Below are 22,200 nucleotides of genomic sequence, written 5' to 3' on the forward strand. Positions count from 1 at the left end.
GGTCTAATCGACTGTGGGAATAAAGTAATTGTCTAGTGGCGACTCCGATAAGATATAACCTATTCCATCATACTTAAACAACAATCAACTCGTGAGCGCAATCCAGTGTCCACAGCACCTGACAAAGAGTTGATAGTCTGTATAATAAACACTCGACGAAGAGCTGGAGGCATCAACCAAGCCATCATATATCATCACTCTCACAACGCGACACTGTCTATTTTTACCTTTAAGTCCTTTACTTTTGTCAAGCCCCGCTGCAGAAAGTCTTAAATTGGGCATAACTTAGATTTGCAACTATCTAGAAGCATCGCTACAATACACCTAAGAGTAGTGAAAATATATATATATATATAAAACTTCATCGTCGGATCCCTAATCAATTGAATCCATACTTAAAAAATCATACTGGTCACATCCTGTTGCCTATTTACCTCAATTATTTGCTCATGCAGTTAATCATAAGTAATTATCTTTTATTTTTCTACTTATTTTTATATTCTCGCTAATTGTACTTATATTCATTCCAAATTAATAAAATCGACGATTAACCTTTATTTTTAATTCTTTTAATTCATTATTGAAACCAGAGAATTGTAATCATCATTGAAAGAAAAAGCATTAGCTCAAGGTAAAAGAAGCACATTTAGAACTAATCCTCCCCTCCTAAATTGTTTCATTGTTGTACATTGGTGGTTGGACAATTAAGTTAGCCTTTATAGGTTTGATTTTATGGCCGATTTTCAAACATTGTTAATTTTTTTTACATCTCAATTTATTTCAAAATCTCAATTTTTTACTCACTTTTTTTTTTTCTTTCGAACTTCTCAACTTTGTTTTTCAAAATCACAAAAAATTTTAAACTTCTTAAAAACATCAAATTTTATCAAATTTTTTTTTTTTTTTCAAAATTATCAACCATATTCAAACTTTTCAATTTTTTTGAAAATGTCATTTTTTTTTTCAAAATCCCAAATTTTCTCAAACATTATCAATTTCTACTAAACTTCCCAACATTTTGTTTTAAAATCATATATTTTTTTAAACTTTCGAAATTTCATTTTCATTGTCGATTTTTTGTTAAAATTTTGATTTTTTTTTTTATAACTTTTTTTCTCTAAATTAATATTTTTAAATCTCATTTTTTTTTTCCCAAAAACTACGACATGGGGAATTTTTCAAGTGACATTGCCAAGCATTTAAAAATTGATTTTCATACAAAAGTAGACATAAATTCCACTCAATTTTTATATATAAAAAAATCAATGCATTCAATTAATTCATACAAGAAAAAAATTATATTGAGGATGGGGCCGATAGTTACTAATTCTATTAAAAATCACTTCTTAGATTAAAGCAGAAAATTTAATCAAATTCTTAAAAAAAATGTTAAGGTTTGGCAAAGAGCGAAATATGGAAAGATTTGCAGTGGACATGATCCGCCGCACAATTATTATAGTCCATCCGAAATGTTGAAACATAGAAGGGGCTGAAATCGGTCGAAAAAATAGTTTTGCAATAGATTTTGATCAAAATAGCAATTAGCGACGGATTCCGGTCTGCCTTAAAGAAATCATCCAAAATTCTGCAAAAGTGGAAATTCATGAATCAGTCGAGTTGTCCATGATGTTACGACGGACATGGTTCGTCATAAAACAGTTCTCGACGGACCATCCATTGTTAAACCAACAATTATTTGCGGTGGACGAGATCCGTCATAACACCAAACATTTTTATACCATGTTTTCACCGTTTCGGTGTATTGATATTATTCAAATGAGTAGATTTTGCACGCATGGTTCATACTTAGCGTTGCACGTACTTTTGCGACGGATGAAAATCTCTTGGTTTAACGACGGATTGAATCCGTCGCTAATGAAAAAAGTGCATCGCTATGCTCGTCTTTCTCGAATATCCGTAGTCCGAACGTCGCGAAATTTGGCGACAGACCAAAATCCGTCGCTAAAATCTGATTTACGACGGATTTTTGTCCGTCGTAACTACGCGACGGACAAAATTCGTCGCAAATTTTGATTTGCGACAGAATGAATAGTTGCAAATTCCCGCTCAAAATAACAAATGGCGCGCTTTTCAGTTGATTTTGCGACGGATCAGGTCCGTCGTAAAAGGACTTTCGCCTTAAATTTATTTAAATTTTTTTTTTTTTTTTTTTTTTTTTTTGTTTTTTGTAGTCTAATAATTGTTTTTTAATAGAATTTCAGTGGTTTAATTGTACATATTTGTATCTAAGATTATTTTTTAACAATTGATTGAATGCAAAGAGAATTTATTTGGTTTTTATATTAAATGAGTGGAATTTTTATTTTTATTATTTAATTTATAACTAATATTTAAATGATTTATACTATCACATTAAAAAGAATATTGAGAAGTTTAAAAAATTTAATAATGTTTGAGGAAAAAATTAGATTTTGAAAAAATAAAAATCGTTATTTAATAAAAATCTATTTTGTGGGAACAAAAAAGAATATTTAATAAAGTTGATAAAAAAAATTTTTAAAAAAAAAAGGAATTGATTTTAAGAAAAAATAATATCCTGAAAAAGAAAATTAAAAATGTGAAAATTTTCACAATGTTGAAAAATGAAAATATTTTAAAAAAGAAAATGAGAGTTTGAAATTTGAAAAAAAAAATTAAAAATTGTGGAGTTCAATAATAATTGACAAGTTTGAATAAAATGTTTTAAAAAAATGGAGAAGTGAAAAAGAATTGAAAATTTTTAAAATAAAACAATATTAAAAAATCGATACTTTATCAAAAACAAACATTTTGAAAAAAAAAATAATTAAGTTGAAAAATTTTGTGATTTTGAAAAATAATTGAAAATGTTCAAAATTCGAAATTAAAAGAAAAAGTTATTTATAAAAACTCTTAAGGTTTTGAAAAATATATATATAATTTTTTAAAAAATTGAAAAGTTGAAAACAACATGATTCTTTTGAAGAAAAAAATCGGCATTTTGGAATTTTTGGGATAAAAAATTAAAAATTGTGAAAATTTAAGATATTTTGAAAATAAAAATTCAAAATTTGTATTTTAATTTTTTTGAAATATTTTATAATAAAAATGATATTTTGTTAAAAGTTTTCAAAGAAAAATTAAGAGTAAAAAAATATATTTTGAAAAAAAAATGTAATTTTTAAATGGAAATTGATATTTATCTATGAAAAAAAATATTTTTTAATAAATTATTTGGCACATCTACTAATTGAACATTTAACCGTTTTTGGACAATCGAATTAATCCAGATTGAAGAGTAAATAACTTCATATGTTTAAATCAAATTTTACCCGAACTGTTGATCAATTTTGTATTCCCAATACCTTTCTCACATATACCTAACCTGATTGGGGCGAGTAACTAGTCATATTGAGGGTATTGATCAATAAAATAGAGTGAATAGACTATACATATAAAATGGGCTAAATATTATTGCCAAAATTGTGAGCCAACTTATTAACCTCTCGAGAATCTACGAATTAATGTTAATAAGTTTTGTGGGCCCCATCATGATGTGTGTCGAACATCAACACCATGCATTTAATGTGTCTCCTTTAGGTTCTGAGATATCTCAAAAATCATCCTTAAATGAAACTCAGGTGGACCATACCATCTAAAAAACCATGTCAAGACATCATAAAATATATAAAAGCACTTGGTGGGGCCCACATGAGTTTTGTATGTGGCTAAAACTTGGTCTGACCCCTCATCCAAGTGGGACACACATAATGAGTGGGTTGGATATGTGAATCACATTAAGGCAAGCCCAATATATGATTATGCACGTTTTCAGAAAACCCCTCTTCATTTAGGTGAGTTAGTCATTACCTTTACCAAAGTAAACTTTGTGGGGTCCACCGTTATTTATTTATTTAATCCATTCCGTTTATCCACGTTGACAAATAATTTTAGGTCTAAAGAACAAAAGGAAGCATATCCAAAGCCCAAGTGGACCACACCACAGGAAATAGTGTGATTGAACCTCTACCGTTGAAAATTTCTAGAAGGCCATAGAAGTTTTGGATGAAGCTGATGTTTGTGTTTTCTCTTCACTCATATCCTTTTTATATTATTAACAGGTTGGATGAAAAATAAACATTACTGTGGGCCCAAGGAAGGTATCAACGATGGAAATCATTATTCCACACTGTTTCGTGTGGCGTGGTTTGCTTGAGTTTTGGATTTATTGAAAATTTAGGATCAACCTACACTGTTCATCCATTTTTCGAAATCATTTTAGAGAATTATCCAAAAAATGAATTATATCCAAAGATTAAATGGACCACACCACAAATAAGGGGAACAGATTGGCTACTCTCCCTACACCAGCCAATGGCTAGTGGTCGGTGCTCTATGGGCCCCACCATGATGTATGTGTTTCATCCATGTCGTCCATCTATTTTTAAAGACCATCTTATGGCATGAGACCAAAAATGAGGTATATCCCAATCTGAAATGGACCACATTACAGGAAACATTGTTGAATGAGCGTCAACCATTAAAAACATTTTGGTGGCCATAAAAGTTTTGGATTGAGATGATTTTTGTTTTTCCCCTTCATCTAGGCCTGTATGACCTAATAAACAGATTGCATGTCAAATAAACAATACATTGGGCCTTAGGAGGATTTTAATGATGGATATCCAATCACTATTGTTTTCATGTGGTGTGGTCCACCTAAGATTTATATACCTCTCATTTTTGAAATAAATCCCTAAAATAATCTTTAAAAATGGATGAACGTAAAGGATGAAATACATACATTATGGTGGAGCCCACAGAGCACCGACCACCACCCACGGGGCTGGTGTCAGGGAGAACAGCGAAACTAGCTACCGAAGTGACGTCAGCAAGTTCCCTGGTCCCCAACATGATGTATGTTTTATATCCACACCTTCCATCCATTTGCAATATCCAAAGAATGAGTTAAATCCACTGCTCCAGAGGACCCTAACACAGAAAACAGTGGGACAGGGAAGCCCACCGTTAGAAACTTTTAAAGGCCACAAAAGTGTTAGATCAAGCTGATATTTGTGTTTTCCCTTATTTCATGTCTTTTTTAACTTTTGAACGGGTTGGATTTCAAATAAACATTATGATGGGCCTTAGGATGGTTTCAACGGTGGGAATCACTCTCCCGCTGTTTTCTGTGGTGGGGTCCACTACAGATTTTTATCTGCCTCCTTCTTTGGCTCATGACTTAACATGATATCTCAAAATGGATGTACGGTGTGGATATAACACATACATCATAGTGGGGCCCACAGAGCACCTACCAGCATCATTGGCCAAACCCGTCCGTAATGGTGTCGTTCGTAGTTGTGGATATAATGTAAAATGGTGGTGATTTGTTCTTATCACTTGTGGTAATGATTTAGGGTTATCCAGACCATCCAAATAGTGGTTACACTTGTAGATTGTTAATATTGATAATTTTACCATATAATAAAATTATAAACAACTATTAGGTGTTCCTTTAAATGTACGGATGATAACATATGATATTATTTAAATGATGTAAAACACACATTGTGTGGATTTGAATGCAAATTTCATTTTCGAAGAGGGATTTCTAAAACCCTCTTTTGAATTCCATTTCCCCCTCTTTTGAATTCCATTTCTGTTCTCTTCTTCGTCGGAAACGGCCTCCCTTTCGCCTTTTTCAAGCTGAGGTCTTCAATCTAGGTATGTACTCATTTATCTAATTTAGATCCTCAAAACCTAGTTGTAGCTCCCTTCCATCTTTCTATTCTCGTTTGAAATTCGATTGCGTTTGTTATTGGATTCTGATATCTGGGTTTTTTGGAGTGTCGGATTTACGGATTTCTGGATTTGGGTTTTCTGGATATATATATATATTTCTGATATTTGATTGTTTGCTTTATTTTTATTGAAATGGGTTTTTCTTTTTGGATATGTTGCTTTCTGGAATTGGGTTTTTCTACAATTTTTTTTTCTTTTCCAGGGAACAGGTGTTTGATGTTTGGTTATCGCTGTTTGTTTGTTTGTTTTTTTTTTTTTTTTTTTTTTTTTTTGAAACCAGTAGTTTTCATAAGTGAGTTTCTTTTACTTGGAATTTGGGTTTTTCTGTAATTGGGTTTTTGGTATGTTAGCTTATTACTCTTTGCAGTGGTGGGTAATATCTGGATGTTGGATTTTTGCAAATCGGGTTTTGGGTTTAGGTTTTCTCCTTTGAAGCTTGGTTGTTTGGAACTGCAGATGGTCAAGGGTTCTTTCATGTAATGCGTTCTTCAGTTCTTGGCTTATTTCATTCCTTTTTTGGATATGTCAGTTTCATCCTAGAGGAGAAATGGGTATGGCGATAGTCTAATATTCATCTAACTGGAGTTTCTTTTGGCTTGGGTTTTTATTTTTATTTTTTGTTGGAAAACATTAGATGGTTGAGAGGTTTTTCAATGGTGTATACATTTTGAGAAGATTGAGACTGTTTTGGTTTTCGGAGTATAGGCTTGAGTGATTATGTTTGTTTATTTATTTATTTCGGAGTATGTTTCAACATTAATCTGGTGCCGTTTCAACATTAATCCGGTGCCGCAATCAAACCAAATCTGCAATCTCTTCTCTACATTCTAACAACTGACTTGTTAGAAACTGAAAGATGAAGAGGACATGACATAGCTTGTGTGTGTGTGGAAATGAGTCTCTTTGCATTTTGTTATGTGCCGGCACTGTGCATATTGGTGCCAATCGTGGACCCACCCAAATTGTGGAATAGAGCATGGCTAAAATTGCCACCATTTTTGCAAAAAATAAAAATAAAAATGTTTCAACATTAATCACTGAAACTTGCTAAGATTTCTTTTCTAGAAAGATAATATGCCATTACTCGTTTGTGATTCGTATACATTTTACCATCGCATCTGAAGTCTAAGCCATCCTCTGCTTTATTTATACAAAGAAAGTTACCTTGTACACTGACCACTGCCAACTTCAGAATACTCTTCTAGACATCAACATGCATTGGCTATGCATTTATCTGAGTTGGTCTTCATTATTTCACTTTGCATTGAAGTTTCTGATCTTGGCTTTGTATCTGTTAATGCTTCAGCAGTCTAGTTTCAGTCTGTTGCATTTGAAACCTTAAAACTCATATGATATTCCATTATGACAATAGAAATGGACTTGGTTGTCTCTCAAGAGCTAGATGTCTTGACTTTTTCACCCCTAGTTTATTATGAAATAGTTCATCCTTAAATAGCTGTGATGGTACTTAGTTTAAGGTAATTGGAAATATCGTTGGTTGCAAAACCCAACTCTTTTTAGCCCATCATTCTTTCAGGCTACTAAAAGGGTCAACTAGACTATTCCTGAACTGAATCATGATCTCAAAAATTATCTATGAACCAAGGGAGATTTAGAAGGAAACAAGAAGAACAAGATCTAGTAACATGTTCGCATGATAAGAGACAAGCTCAATTCACACAACCAAAGCATAAATGTGAAGAAAGAGTGTGCACTGAACTGAAAGGTCAACATTAAAAGAGATAACCAAGTTACGTTTAAGATTTTCTTTATTTGCATTAAAACGCTCCTTTTTTCCACATTTACAATCTTCAAACTGCAGCTATAATAATTTATAGATATTTCAAATTCTCATACCTCTCTCTCCCTCTCTCTTACTTTCAAAGAGAAAGATATTACAGAAAATGACCCATAAAACTCCACTCTACAGAGAAAAAATGGCAAAAATCATGATGGGATTTCTCGGAGGGCCCCCATGTTAGAAGACAGAGTTTTTGTTCAAAAAAATGGGCCCGAGAATTAAAAAAAAGCCCATCACGGGATCTCATGATTATGGCCTGCTAGTCGGATTGATTTCATATTTTAAGTTTTGCTTATTGTTATTATTTAGAACATCGTGAACGCTTTAGATTTCTTTGTTTGGTTTTTATTTTAGTTTACTTCCTCACCAAGTAATAGGTTGCGCACATGGTGCGAGTTTTGGGGTGTAGGGTTTTCTTATAAATAGGCACCCCTTGTAACTTTTGGAATTCATTGAAGTTAATAAAAAATTCCTGCTTTATTTTTCTGCTCTCTTCGTGAGTTGTGGAAGAATTCAAAAGTGGGTGCGAAGCCCTCCCTTTTCGAAGGGCTAACTACCATGGTGCGAAGCCACATCGATCCCAATTCACCCCCATCTTCCATCATCTTTTTTTCCATCTTCCCCCACCATCCGTACTTCGAATTTGTCCTTTTGTTGCATCAGATTTCTTCATTGAAGCAGGTTTCCAGATTTCGGCCCGCAGGTGAGCTGAAACTTCGGCGGAGCACCACGCACAAACCGTACATCGGATCGAGCTGAAATTTGGAGGTTTTGGAGTCCATCCCTGGCCGACAAGGGCCAAGGTGGCCTTTTTCTTAATAGTGGGCCCCACACACGTGCGACCGGGATCACACGCACGTCCGTCTGGGCCATTGTTGCTGTCCACATGCGGGATCATCTTTTGGCTCAGGTTTTTATCCTCTTTTATCCTCTCATAGCCGTTTTTTCATGAATCCTAACCCTATATTACATGATCCCTAATTGATTTGCCCATTTTTATCACCTTAGGGTTCCTTGAATTGAAATTAGGGAATCCCTTGGATTAGGGACTGATTTTTATGCATGAGTAGTTGATTTTATTTCCCTTTGACATTGTTTGACTTATAATTTTATTAGTCCAGTCCTAGCCTGTGTCGGCTTGGACCCGCATAGATTCTCTTTTAATTGAATGTTTGGATTTTCATGTGGGATGTGGAATTTGTGTGATTGTTTCTAAATTGGTGTGATCTAAGCTTGCGATCTTGCAAATCATACCTCTCTTTCTTTCTCTCTCTCTTACTTTCAAAGAGAAAGATATTACAGAAAATGACCCATAAAACTCCACTCTACAGAGAATAAAATGGCAAAAATCATGATGGGATTTCTCAATTGCCGGATTATTCTCTAAATCTTCTAATTCCAAATAGACCTAAATGAGAAATTCAATCACATCAGCTCCAACTTCCACGAATCATACTGATTGAAAGGATCAACTGCTAGTTTCCTGTCACCATCATCACAAATCAAATCCCATCCATTGAAATCATCCATCCCCCACAAGTACATAGGGTCTGCCCAATCCAAACTAGAAAAGTCAAGTTCTCCAGGCAAGGTGGAAGAGCTTGAATCACAACAAGATGAAGAAGAGGCAGATGAGACTAGGATTTAATTGGGTTGAATCAAAGGGACCTCATCAGTACAAAAGATGGGAATTGCTGAGGAAAGCATCAGCTTCTATAGAATTCAATGCACTTGTAACGCCATTTATGATATGCAAGATTACAGGCTTAGATCACACCAATTCAGAAACAATCACACAAATTCCACATCCCACATGAAAATCCAAACATTCAATTAAAGGGGAATCTATGCGGGTCCAAGTCGACATAGGAATGGACCAATAAAATTATAAACCAAACAATGTCAAAGGGAAATAAAATCAACTACTCATGCATAAAAATCAGTCCCTAATCCAAGGGATTCCCTAATTTCAATTCAAGGAACCCTAAGGTGATAAAAATGGGCAAATCAATTAGGGATCATGTAATATAGGGTTAGGATTCATGAAAAAATGGCTATGAGAGGATAAAAGAGGATAAAAACCTGAGCCAAAAGATGATCCCGCGTGTGGACAGCAACAATGGCCCAGACGGACGTGCGTGTGATCCCGGCCGCACGTGTGTGGGGCCCACTATTCAGAAAAAGGCCACCTTGGCCCTGGTCGGCCAGGGATGGACTCCAAAACCTCCAAATTTCAGCTCGATCCGATGTACGGTTTGTGCGTGGTGCTCCGCCGAAGTTTCAGCTCGCCTGCGGGCCGAAATCTGGAAACCTGCTTCAATGAAGAAATCTGATGCAACAAAAGGACAAATTCGAAGTACGGATGGTGGGGGAAGATGGAAAAAAAGATGATGGAAGATGGGGGTGAATTGGGATCGATGTGGCTTCGCACCACGGTAGTTAGCCCTTCGAAAAGGGAGGGCTTCGCACCCACTTTTGAATTCTTCCACAACTCACGAAGAGAGCAGAAAAATAAAGCAGGAATTTTTTTATTAACTTCAATGAATGAAAAGAACTACAAGGGGTGCCTATTTATAGGAAAACCCTACACCCCAAAACTTGCACCATGTGCGCAACCTATTACTTGGTGAGGAAGTAAACTAAAATAAAAACCAAACAAAGAAATCTAAAGCGTTCACGATGTTCTAAATAATAACAATAAGCAAAACTTAAAATATGAAATCAATCCGACTAGCAGGCCATAATCATGAGATCCCGTGATGGGCTTTTCTTGATTATCGGGCCCATTTTTTTAAACAAAAACTCCGTCTTCTAACATGGGGGCCCTCCCTGGACATCGTCATCGATCCAGATCGACGTTGGGGCCCTCCTACAAAAGATGGGAATTGCTGAGGAAAGCATCAGCTTCTATAGAATTCAATGCACTTGTAACGCCATTTTCTTCTTTTGAAAGTAGAGTATTGTATTGCTCTTGTTGTGGTTGTTGCTGTGGCTATTGTTTTTGTGATGGTTGTTGTTGTTGTGGTTCTTCAATTGAAGGAGAGAATGGTTTATGTGTGATGGGGTCAATGCCCATCTTCTTTAACTTCTTTTTAATGTGGGTGTTCCAATGGTTCTTTATTTCATTGTCAGTTCTGCCAGGAAAATGCGCAGCTATTTTAGACCACCTGCAAGAAAAAAACTAATACAGGAGATGAGACACAATGAATATGGGTAGAATATATATACTAATGTGCTAAAAAAAATGTGGTCCAAATTGAAAAAAAAATAAAATGGGAATCTAAGATGGGGCCTAAATGTGTTGAAAAAAAAAAGACAAAAAAGAAAAAAAAAAGATGAAAAAAAGAAAAGAAAAAGGGTTGAGATGATGGGAAGAGTACCTATTGCCAAGACTGGCATGGAGATCAATGACCATCTTCTCTTCAGATTCTGATAAGAGGCTTCTCTTCAAATCAGGCCTGAGGTAGTTGGTCCACCTTAATCTACAGCTTTTCCCACACCTCAGCAATCCTGCAACAACACCCACAAGCAAAAATTCAAAAACTAAATAAATAAGTAAAATAAAATAAAAGGAATGCAAAAAAAAATGCAAAACACCTAAGCTAGCTTTTCATCTTCTTATTTGACTAAATCTTTATCTTGAATTATTTAGTAGTTTTTCTTGACTAATATGGTGATTTGTTTCAGCTTTTCATCTTCTTATGCGTGACAAAAGGTACACGTATTTCTATTATGATTTGTTTTGATTTTTTCTTTGCATATGCATAAAATGTTCTGATTTAAATATTAAGAACTACATAGTGACTTGATCCCAATCTTCCAACATTGGATACGTAGGCAGCCGTTCATACTAGACCGTATCGGTGCAGCCACAATTTTTTTTTACCTTCTCACAGTGTGGATGCATTTTCGTCAGGACTACTTGGCAATAAGAGTGAGGTGGATGTAAGTTCTCAAAACCTTACAAGGCTTTTAAACATAAACATTCCTCGTGAATAGTTTTTTGTGCATCATCATTCTACCATCAAGTTTCCTTGTATGATTGACCGTTTTTCTTTGGATGTCCAAAACATCTTTTGCAGTTTATATGTGAAATCATTAATGCTATTATTATAAACGCAGCATGTATAGCATTATATTATATGCATGCTACCGAATAAAGCAAAGTACAAAATCTCTGCATTGTAAGTATAAATTTGCATTACAAATTAATCAACAATAAAGGCGTAGAACCATAAATTCGGGTGGTTCAAAGTAGCAACAAGTCAAACCCATGCACAACCCATTTACTAAATGGGTCGAGATTCAAACTAGAGCCCAACCTAGAACCCTTGAACTGCAACCCAAGCAGACTTACTATATAGTCTAGAATTTAAGCCTGAGGCCCAACTTGAAACAAATTATTAGGCTCAAGTCCGACTCAACTTGACCTATCTAGGTTTGGGATTAAAGCTATCTATTACTATTTATAAGCTTCTTAAAAGTGGGCCCAGTTGGGGACAGAGCAAACTCCTACCTATCTACTTAACAGAACTCATTTTATGGCTGAACCTGACCAACGGTCCATTAAGTGTGGCTCAAACTTTTCTAAGAAGTGGGTTGGACCAGCTCAACCACTAACAGATTTGACCCATTGCCATGCATAAATCTCAGTCTCATTTTATTTTAACATCACAAACAAAAAACTCTTCACTTTATCAGTTGCCATGTTAATGTTGTTCACTTTTTGCACTTCGGATATTTGAATACGATCGATTGTTTCTTTCATTTTGATGTTCTGCTTCCTGTAGCCATATTGGCATTCACTGCTGTTCTTTAATATTTTTGGCAGGAGGTTGTTATTTTCCCTGATTATCTTTCATATGGGGATAGTCTATTAACTCGGTCTCAATTAACTTTCTTTACCGATCACATCAAGCTTGAGGATTTGAATGAATGTGAAAGCAGCGGATCTGCTAATTTAGAATGGGCAACTGATAATCTCATTCATATTGAGTGTCAGCAAAGTGATAGCGTAGGTTTCATGATTATATGCGGTTGAGATTTTTTAGTCTTCTTTATCTTATATAGTTGGAGCTTATTATTTCGTGGTGTCAAATATGGTGTTTCAGGTTGAAACTGCTCTGGTTAAACTTCGTCTACGACCAACTGATGTAGTGAGAGTCAATGAACATGGTACTTCAGGTCGGTGCACCTCCAAATTTATTGTTCGCTTTGTTACTTTCTCATTTGGTGTCCATTCCACACCACAGCTGGACATGTATCGGCAACTATTGGATTTATTTTTTTGAAAAGCTGGCAACTTTTGCATTCATTGACCTTCTGTCATACCGTTCTCTGAATCACTCATTTAAGATTTTATTCAAGCTGTATTGATCCTCCGAATCTTTTTTTTATTTTTATTTTTAAATTGTTTATTATGGTTGTCTGGTTCAAATTTTAATTATTAGCTTAAGATATGCTTTGGAATTGGGAAAATGGACTTGATTTTACCACTGTATTGGGTAATGTGAAGGGAATACTTGTATGCTAATTGAAGCTGTGATTTATCTAAAAACATCCTACTGCTCCCAGAGCTGTCACAGCAACCATACACCTTCATGTTTGCAAACCTTACTCTGGATTCCCTTCACACTATCAAAAATCAAAGATGCGTCCCTCTTTAGTACCAAAATAGTATGTTTCCATTTCAATCTGCTGGAAAGGAAGCTTTTCTTGTGACAGAGAACAATGAGATCCATTTCAAACTGGTTTTCTCCTCCTTTTGTTCAAGGCAGAAAAAGAAAGATCCATTGGTACTTGTTTGTTCCCTTGGAGATTGGAGCCAAACTCCATAAAACCTGTTTCCTTTTGTCCGTATTGTTTTCCCAACTATACTTTGTATTGCTTTTATTTGGAGCTTGTTTATCCTTAATTTTATTGTTTAAGTTTTTGCCAATCTCCTCTGCAATTTTTGTTGTTCTTTGTTGATCAAGTTGCTATGTTACAACTTTCATTTTCCTTCCTGCTGCAAAACTTATGATTCTTCTCTGTTAGTAGATTCCCTATGATAAATTTCATTTGAGAACTTCTCTCTAGGCATTGTGAAGTTCGAGTTTGCTGTTAGTGGTCCTCAGTGGCAAGAGAAAGAGCAAATGATTACATCATTGGCTGCAGTTTACAAGGCTAGATGGAATTCCATGCTTAAGTAAGTTTTTGACTGCCTGTTTATAGTTTGCATCCTTGTTTCTGTTATTAGTATATGCAAAGATGAATTGTAGCTTTCGTTGTTGGTTGGAAAAGAGACGTGCCCAACCCAAGAGCCAAGGATCCAGGCTTGAGCCCAGCTTGGTCTGCAAGGCATCATCCAATGATGTAGCACTACTTGAAAGAATTGAACTAGGATACATGACTAGAAGATCAGAACCTCCAAGACTCTACCAAAAAATTGAAGGCATAGGATTAAGTAGTTTTGGAATCATAAACCTTCTTTATCCTGTGGGATGCCTATCATTGATTTGAACTGTCTTTTCATTCACAAAACTTGGGGCAAGCCATAGTTCAAAAGTCACACCAAGATGATCGTAAACATCTGATCAATAGTGCGGAAAATGGACCGTCAATATTTTGTAAAACAAAATAGGTCCAGTCATCACTTGAAACATCTATTATATAGATCTCACTTTGTCTTGTTTATGATTCCAAAGTAGCGCTTTGGTTCAATGATTCTAACCATGTGATATTATTCCCATGTTTGGAATAGGATTCTTATCAAATAATAGTGTGAATTATTTTTGAATGACTATCAGGTGCAAGATTAAAAAAAAATAATAATAATATATAAATATTTTTTTATTCACAGATATTTTAGCGACGGACCAAATCCGTCGCTAATTTTGAACATTCAAAATCTACTTATATTAGCGACGGATCTTATCCGTCGCTAATTTTGACCGTTGATAATCAACGACGTATTTGAGGTCCGTCGTTTGTCATATTAGCGACGGATCTTATCCGTTGCTAATGTTACAAGTGACCACTAATTTTTTGAATTTTACCGACGGATTTTTTATTGTTTACGACGGATTCTATCTGTCGCAAGGATGTGACCGACCTTATCCATCACAGATTAAACGACGGATTTTATCCGTCGAAAATAAAAAAGACCTAGTAAACAGTGACGGACGAAGTCCGTCGTTTATTCGGTTTTATGACGAATTTGGTCCGTCGCAAACCAGCGATTTTGGCGTAGTGGCATGGTTCATACTTAGCGTTGCAGGTGAGTCGTGCCCATTAACATGGCGGTCCTGACCATCAAGCAGGTCTTAGATGGTGAATGTAGACCATTGGATGAACTTTTATTAATTTATCTCTCTTCCTTCTCGCACGTCTGGCCAACCTGTGGACCATACTCATGCACATACAAAATTGGGCTCCATCAGATGGATGACTGGACCTCGCCCACACTTGCCTCATTACAAGTGTGGGAAGCGTAGGATTCAAAATCTCTGTTTTCCCGCAATTCTCCTGTGGCCACATTCACTGTCCAGGCAGCAATGTTCGTTCGTTTTCCACATCTCACAAGGTCGTGGCAACTCACCCACAGCACTTGTGACCCACATGCAAAGTAATCAGGTCCATCCAACAAATAAATTGTGGGCCCCGTTGTTTATGAATTGTAGCCTGAGAATCATACCAATAGTTTGGTAATCCAGACCATTGGTCTATTGCTCCCGCCTATCGATATTTCAAAAATCTCTTGGATTGGATGGAACAATCTTAACCTTTAAATTTGTGGCCTGCATAAAAATGGCTGATCAGAAAAATAACTCAAAAGGTCTACTGGAAAAGTCCTAATATTGGTGTCTCGGATTATTCAATCTTGGTGTTTTCTGGGGCAACACCTATCTACAGTGAGGGTAACAGATGAGCGGTCTTGATTATCCCTTGGCCCCACTTACGTCCGAATTGAGAATAAGCCGTGCAAAGACGTGCCCCTGTAGCTTTATCGTATGGTTGTATGCGTCGCAGCAAACACCCAAGCTCTGTGGGGCCCACCATGTTGTATATGTAAAACCCACTCCGTCCGTCAGGCGGGAACACTCATGTTCACGTACATACAAAAGGTCAGCCTGATTAAAAAACTCACGTTGGCCACTCCAAGAGAGAAAAATGTAAAGTGGCTCGCAATGTCGGCCTGCCTGAGTTTTGGATCCGGCTGATTTTGTATATTCTCTTCATAATGGTGAGTTATAGCTGATGAACGGGTGTGATGAAAGATAAACACCATCGAGGCCCTAAAACAAACCTATGGTTGGTCTACCATCACCATTGTTCGACGTGGTGTGCTCCCAGCTTTGCATTGGAACAGGCTAATGTTTTGGTCTGGGGCCGAGCAGCGGGCATAGCAACTAATGGACGGTATGGATTTAACAAATACAATACAGTGGACCAAAACATGCGTTGCATAGGATTCCTCTCCCTTAAGGTAAAATTCCTCACTCTGAGCCGGTCGTTTTCCCTACTGGATGTGGATCAGGTGGTGTTGCCAGCACACCCCCAGCGGTGATGCGTCGATGTGTAGTGTGCTGTGAGGCCAACGTGATATATATGTTTTATATCCAGTCCGTTCATCCGTTTTGTCCCCTCATTTTAGGGGGAAAAAAATAACCCAAAAACTAAGTAAATCCACATCTCATGTGGGCCACAACACAGGAAACAGTGGTGATTGAACGCCCACCATTTAAAACTTCTTGGGCCAAGTTTTGGATCAGGTTGATATTTGTGTTTTCCCTTCATCTAGGTTTGGGTGACCTTATCAACGGGTTGGATGGGAAATAAAAATTAAGGTAGGCCCTAAAAAGGTTTCAACGGCAAGTGCCATTAACCTCACTTTTTCCTGTGGTGTGGTCCACATGATCTTCGGATCTTATTAACTTGTTTATACAAAATGAGCTGGAAAAACGGATGGACGGCATGGATATGGAACAAATACATCACGTTGGGCCCCACAGCTCCCAACACATCAACACACCCTCACTAGCCGCGTCCATCCTACCGCATTTTTAAGACCCCACTGCTCACAGTCACGTGTCCTTAATTAATTGAAAGAGAAAGACACTGACAGTCGTAAGTACGACTGTACATAAGCATGGGCATATATGTAGATCAGTACAAACGTTCGGAGCTGTGGACCTCATTTGCCATGATTATATAAAAAAATCAAATTGATTGGACAATACCATCGGCTGTTCAATTAAGTGATATTTGATTGTTGAATTTGACTTGACTATTGTCCATTTACTTCATCTGATTGATGGCCACAAATCAGACAAACAGTAATTACAATGTCAGTTGACTTATAGCTTTGAGTTTGCAACCATATAAAACATAGTCCTTCGTACGGCTTTATCCATACCATCCAAATTATTCAAGACACATTCCAATGAATCTCAGCACACAAAATTGAAAATATTAATCATCCATAAACTACTGGTCATTAAGAAGATGGTGAAATTGAAAGGTAGCCTCCAGTTGAAGTACAAGTGTTTGGTCATTTAATTCGACGATTAGAATCATCTGAATCAATGTGAGTTTAGGTTATACACCATTCAAGTTGGGTCCATGATTTGGATGTTTGAATCATGGTACATGCTTGTTTCGCGTACTGAAAGGCACATCCATATGTATGATACACCATATGAGTAGGGTTTACTTTTTTACTTTTTTATTATTTATTATTATTTTTTATTTACTGGCTTCCACAATTTATATATGGACGCACTGTTGGTTGTACACACCTACTAGAAAATCCATCCGAACCATCAGGTGTCACCCCATGTTATGTCTCTAATGATTTAGAAACAGTGCACAGGCAACACACCTTTCAAAATGTTTCCACATGAATAATGTTAGGGCCTGATTTTTGGGGTTCAACCCTAAATTTTGATGGGCATCCTGCGCTCGGATTGGATTATACATGATCTGTGGCCATGTGAAAATTAAGGTGGACGTCTCTCAATGTTTTCTTAGGTGTGGCCCACCTGAATCATAACTCAGCCTGATTTGTTAGCCTGAACGTAATCTGGGGATCACATCACTGAGGCGTGTCAAAAAAATTAAGGGCGGGCTGCTTTCTCAACCTTATCAGTGAAGATTACCTCGTTTCAATATTGAGTTCTTGATATAGATTATCAAGTGGGGTCTGGCTAACCGTGGATCGTGTACTGACAAGCTAACCCAGAAAAAAAAAAAAAAGAAGAAAAAAAAAAAGACCAATTTCCTTCATTGTGGCCACCTGGAATTACATGTCTACTGGTTGGAGTAGATTTCACATACACATTACTACATTAGGGCCCTTCAAAATTAAAGGCAGGATCTACACCTACCCACAAATAAAAATTAAAGTTAGTATCTACACAAAACCTCAATCCATGGAGATCACTGCAGTGTGCATGTAAGATCAACTCTAATCGTTAGAAGTGTAATCCTACACTAGGCCTAGGGCGAAAAAAAAAAAAAACCATAGACACAAAAGCATGTGATTCAAGTGGGCCACACCAAAGGGAACAGTTCGAAGAAAGATGTCCACACTTGATTTTTACATGCATCGTTTCCACTCCCAACAATTATATGCTACACCAATCTTTAGGCTTGGGTCCGAAAAACCAGGCCCACCTATAATTCATGCAAGCCACACCAAGGAAATAATTCGGAAGATATGCATTTGCTTGTATATTTTTTTTAATTGTGTGGTCCACTTGAATCATGGATAAAGCTGAGTTTTGAGCCAAGAGCGTAACGTGGGCTGATAAGGGATAGGTGTTGGTAGAGATTACAGTAGAATAAAACATTTTTCAACACTATGAATCAAGCTTGTATATCCAAGACTTTCCATAAATAATCATATCAAATTTTCTAAAAGCATCTAGGCTTGAAAAGTTTAAATCATAGCTATGGAAACGATCCAACGGTGTAGAATGTTCTAAAGTTAATGCATGTCCTTTATCTTAGGAGGTCTCTCCATTTTATCCCCGTATCGAAGAGTTAAGGTAACCCAACGTCTAATCTCTTGGTAGCTATCAAGAATGATGTAAATTGTACACAAAGGTGGACCTGATGTGAGGATGTAGGATGGTAAGGAGTAGATCGCCTGTACTTTTTTTAAACTCTCTTTTTCCATTTTCCCACACGTCCCAATGAATGATGACATTTGGGAGTAGCTTACTACTAATCATCTCTTCTAAGATAAGATCATATAAATAAGGAAGAAATATAGTTTCAGGGATGCATTCAATATAGTACTCTATCACCCAATGCACAACTTTATAACTTATTATGAGAAAAGTGAGTTGATTTGCCTCATTCATGCCTATACATTTGATCCAATCCTCCAATGCTATGTCCATACATCACATATCTATATTCCATATTGATCAAATAATGGATCATTAGATCTTCATTGCAAGTGATTAAAGTAGTTTTAATTTCAAAACAAACTTTAATGGTTGAAAACCATCAAAAAGTCAGTTAATTCATTACAAGTGTTGGGTCCACTTGATGAGTTCCTGATCTAAGAGATTTAGTCATTAACAATCCCTAGGTAAAATCAAATGGGTTCTTTGTTGGTCCGTGAAACAATTAACAATTATTTTTTTAACAAAATTACTTAACCATGTTTAATTTCAATGGCTTCTAGGTAGCCTCGTAGGAAGAGCTAAAGTCTACCAATTAGGGTTTTGACTCCTACACGTCATCAAGTTCATTGATTAATCAAATTCATTCAGCATCAAGCCCATGATGATCATCTGATCTAAGTTACATCTTGAATCAGTGACTTGATCTCAATTTAATTAATATAAGTGTCCCAAAGATTCAATCCTTGGACCTTATATGCACGGCATACTCACACTCTTATGTAAGTGAAGAGAGAAAGCGTACAAAGTTAGATAACGGAGGATGTCCTTACTGACCTAAGTTAGTTTGTTCACATAGGATGATCATATATCTCATGATAGAATGTCCATGAGTGTGTTCTATGTACTTGTGACAGTTATGACGTACACATGATACTCATATCCATGGTTCATGATTCTCCTTAGTAAAAAGGCCATTGTGACCAATCTATGGTTCCCAACAACTACAAGGAGTCGATACTCATCCAATCCATATACATGTAAGAGTTCAAGGTGACATTATACACTAAGGTATGTCAAGGCATCTACGAAGAACTCAAGGTCATTATGATCTAGGGCTGAGGTTAGCCCTATCTTATCCACATGGCCAGTGGATTAGGGCTTACATTAGTTTTCCATGGCACATATTCCAACAACACACCTAGTGGTTGGGGTTAATTTCACTTAAACATCATGGCATGTCCCTCCTCATCCGCCCACCTCTTTGCTCACACGACAACCATCAAGAAATCTAACCAAACTAAACTCCAATGATAATCTTATATTAATGAGGTAGCTTATTGGAAAACTTTCTGAAAAATGTACCAAAATTTAAATGTAAATTCTACATTAAACAGGTTTTTTTTTTTTTTTTGTAAATTTCCCTTTTCTTTTCGTCCTGAATATGATGAGTACATTTCCACCTGTTGCTACTAAAGACCAGTGTGTGTTACCGCTCATTGAGGGCCACTAGATGGTCTAATCATCAAAATTGTCAATGTTGTTTACTCTATGTTACATGGCCCATGGTAAGAAATTGATGACGGAAGAGACAGTTGAGACCATTTGTATCTTTAGGCCCTCTTGGTTAATGGTAAATAATTGACATTGGTGGTAAATGGATGCACAGGGGTAAAGAGAGTCGTCGCTTGATGGTAAACAATGGTAATTGGAAACAATGTGCAATGACCTGAAATAACATAATATGAATTGGAATCCCCTCAAAAGGTTGAGAATCAGTTGCAAATACTAAAAATAACATGATTTTTGAAAGTGGGCTCACATTTATGGTCTGCTCGTGGCTTAAATTTTCCTCTTTTTTTTTTTTTCAAAATATATATTATGGGTTTATTACAATTATTACATCAAATGTCATATATTTTTATTTCGGGAATTAAAATTGATTTACTTTAATGCATTTCAATTCCGGGCATCAAAACACAAGTGTTGGGTTTTACGTGTATTCTAATTAATCATAGGTATCCAAATACAACTTAGGATTCTAATTCGCTTTGATTCAATTTACCATGTGATTTGCATTTCATTGTACTTCAATTACAAGCATCAAGCATATAATTTTAAAGATCAATGGCTCACTCTTAACTTGAAAAGGCAACAGTCATTATCATAACAGAAGTCTGATTATGGAGTAATAAATTATTTAGTGTAGCAGGTAGAATATGGACCATTCAATGATATGATTTTGGACCTGAGGATATTAATTGCATATTTGGGTTGATGATCTCTAAAATAAAGGTTTGAAGATCAAGCCCCAGAAATCTCCAATGTCTGAAGATCCTATCTGTGTTCTAATAAGAGGCCACCATATGTACGCCATCACTATGAGTTTGATAATGACAAAATTATACTCATGCACTTTGTCACTTTTTTCCTTTGGTAACTTTTCCCATCATAAATGTAGTGGCACATAACTATGCGCTTGCCTTTAAAGAAATGAAATGACAAATGACATGTAGCCCTGAGGCACATGATCGAAGTAGTGTATGCAATATGTTTATAAAAGACCCAAAGAGGCAAGGATCCTATCATGGATCCATATATGATTGGTTAGTCCATCTCTCACAATCCTTTCGAAATGAGACATTTTCCTAGAGATGTTCGGATTTCTTGCAATGATTATAAAAATTATGAAGGTCCAAAGATTTGATTGCTATCTGAGTGTATAGGTACTAATGGATTAGGGCCTGATTAAGATTTAGTGGGACTAGTTTCATCAGTTCCATGAATATTTAAGGTCACGATAGGAGATTTAGCGATGGCTCTGATTGAGCTAAATTTAAATGTAATAGTGTCCTGAAAATAATTTTCGATATATAGAAATCATTGTGGCCACGTAAAAGTGGAGATCAAAAAATAGTTTTAGATTCACGGAGATCTCCTAGATAAGACTATGTAAAAGTTGTGGCTACGAAGAATCCCAAAACAATAAAGAAATTCAACAAAGAAGCTATAAAAGGAGAATGCGATGAAAAGCTTTAGACCTACACTAAACACAGTTTATCTTCTTTATATTTACATTTATCTTAGCATAGATTAGTGTAGTCTTATTTATAGCATAGATTGCTATCGTTCAACTCCATTGTTGTAGTACCATATGAGTAGATTAAATGTCCACAACATTTCCTTGTTGGATTCTGGTCAACTGAGTTCTTACTTAGAAGATCAAACACTTTGGTCATATTTTACCAATCATTTGCTTAGATTATCTGTTCCTACGGATAGATTATGTATTTATCTTTCATTTTATTTTATTCTCTAAATTATTTGATATCGGGTCATTTGCAATGAGCATTATTCACAAATTAATAAAATTCGTATTGTTTTGGCCTTCTTTTTTTTTTTTTTTGGCCCAGTTTTACTCCTTTAAAAAATACATTTGTTATAATGAAATAAAAATTCTAAATGGAATGTAAAAAAGAATCCATAGGAAAGATTAACCTC

At 35.9% G+C, this 22,200-nt stretch overlaps 1 long non-coding RNA gene across 1 annotated transcript; it reads left to right on the forward strand.

Moving 5' to 3' along the window:
• Nucleotides 1-11,497: 11,497 nt before the first annotated feature.
• Nucleotides 11,498-12,979, forward strand: LOC131233440 (uncharacterized). Its single transcript, XR_009165244.1, has 2 exons — nt 11,498-12,599; nt 12,697-12,979. It is a non-coding gene; the product is annotated as an uncharacterized LOC131233440 (long non-coding RNA).
• The last annotated feature ends 9,221 nt before the right edge of the window (nt 12,980-22,200 follow it).

Source organism: Magnolia sinica, chromosome 18, assembly GCF_029962835.1.
Source record: "Magnolia sinica isolate HGM2019 chromosome 18, MsV1, whole genome shotgun sequence".
Lineage (NCBI taxonomy): Eukaryota > Viridiplantae > Streptophyta > Magnoliopsida > Magnoliales > Magnoliaceae > Magnolia > Magnolia sinica.